At 36.5% G+C, this 1737-nt stretch overlaps 1 pseudogene; it reads right to left on the bottom strand.

Moving 5' to 3' along the window:
- Window positions 1–632: 632 nt before the first annotated feature.
- Window positions 633–733, bottom strand: LOC138160722 (U6 spliceosomal RNA; annotated as a pseudogene).
- Window positions 734–1737: the final 1004 nt, after the last annotated feature.

The raw sequence follows: 1737 nt of genomic DNA, 5'->3' as shown, positions 1-1737 counted from the left end.
TATGTCACCCTATAGAAGAGTATGGGGGAAGGGGATGAGAGGGAGGATAATGAAAGAGAGGGCAGGCAGGGGGGGAGGGAAGTTGGTAGCACCCCGTTTTGAAAAGGGACAGGATCAAAGTAGAGAACAGAACAAGTGGTAGGCAGGATAGGAGGGAGGGAAATATAGTCAGTCTTTCACAATATATACACTATGGAAATGTTTTGCATAGCTACACATGTACAACCTATACTGAATTGCTTATCGTCCCAATAAAGGTAGGTGACAAGTGAGGAAGGGAAGTTTTAAAATCAAATGTTTAATATATATATATATATATGTATATACTATCATTAATATTATTTTACATGCAACTGGGAAATAAGACATACAGGCACTGGGGCATAGAGATCCACTGTGCCCTACTGGAAAGTCAGAGGGGGTATGGGAGAATATATGGGAGAGAGCAGATTGGAGGAGGGGATATCCAGTGAGATTGCTATTTTGGGGTTGTGGGTAAAGGAAAAACGGGGAGAAAGTTTGTAACTCAAAATCTTACGGAAATGAATGATGTAAACTAGAGGTTAATAAAGCATTTGATTAAAAAATAAATTGATGTTTTCTTTTTTGACAAAAAAAACAGAAAAGATACTTAAAATATGGGATATTTCATGAATTTTTATGTCATCTTTGCATAGGGGCCATAATCTTTTCTGTATCATCTCAGTTTTAGCATATCTGATGCCAAAGTGAGCACAAGCTAATACTTTCTTAAGGACATGGGTCCATTGCAAAATTAAATGGCTTACTTGTCCAGGATCCCACATATTTTATATGTCAGACAATACACTTGAGCCCAGATTTTCCTTTTTCTTACTTCCCCTCTCTTATAATAATCAATCTGTACTGGTAGAGGGAGTTTCTTCACTAGGAGTTCACTACCTCAGTGTGATAACTAGTTTGGACCCTCCATCCACTCCCCAATGAAATTGTGTTAAAACAATTATGGTATCAGGTTCATGGGGAAATGATACCTCTTCCCCTTATTTGTTCTGGACAGATAGTATGCGATAAATTCAGGTTGATATATTTTAAGTTGTTAGTGAACTAGAGTCGAGGAAAAAAGTTGAGAACCCAAGTTCTGTAGGAAAAAGTGAAGAAACTAAACTTATTCTACCTGAAGAAAACAAAACTTAAAGAGAAAGGAATATGATTGCTGTCTTCTTACATAGGAAAGATTGTCATGTAGAAGACTGTCACGCTTGTTTTGGAATGTTCCAGAAGGCATAACTAAAACCAAAGGATGAAAATGACACAGTGGTAGTTTTTGGCCAAACCTAAGAACTTTCAGACCATTAGAGGTTTACAACAATGGAAGGAGCTCCCTTGGGAAATAGAGAATGTCTCATTAATGAAATATTCAAATTGAGGTTGTCTGATTGTCTCTAAAGGATGTTACCTTGGTTTTCTTATTTGAAACTAGCATATGATAGACTTATGTCACTCTAAGAGCTGTCTGTAGAAAAGTGAGGCAGTATGAGACAATGGTAAAAAAAAAAAGTGCTGGTGATTAGTGGTGATCCCATTTTCAATGTATGTTGAGAAGAATGAGAACAATAACAAACAATAATTTTCATTTACATAGTTCTTTAAGGTTTGAATGCTACTGGGTCTTAGACTTAAATCTGGAAAGAAATTTTAGAAGTTATATAGTTTTACTCCCTCACTTTACACCTCTGAGAAGATTGAGGCCTAAAC

The sequence above is a fragment of the Petaurus breviceps genome, unplaced genomic scaffold (genome assembly GCF_028583685.1).
Source record: "Petaurus breviceps papuanus isolate PSGF00001 unplaced genomic scaffold, PetGlider_PUasm1.0 181, whole genome shotgun sequence".
NCBI classification, from domain to species: Eukaryota; Metazoa; Chordata; class Mammalia; order Diprotodontia; family Petauridae; genus Petaurus; species Petaurus breviceps.
Note: the sequence above shows the minus strand (reverse complement) of the source record. Positions and strands in the feature narration are given on the sequence as shown.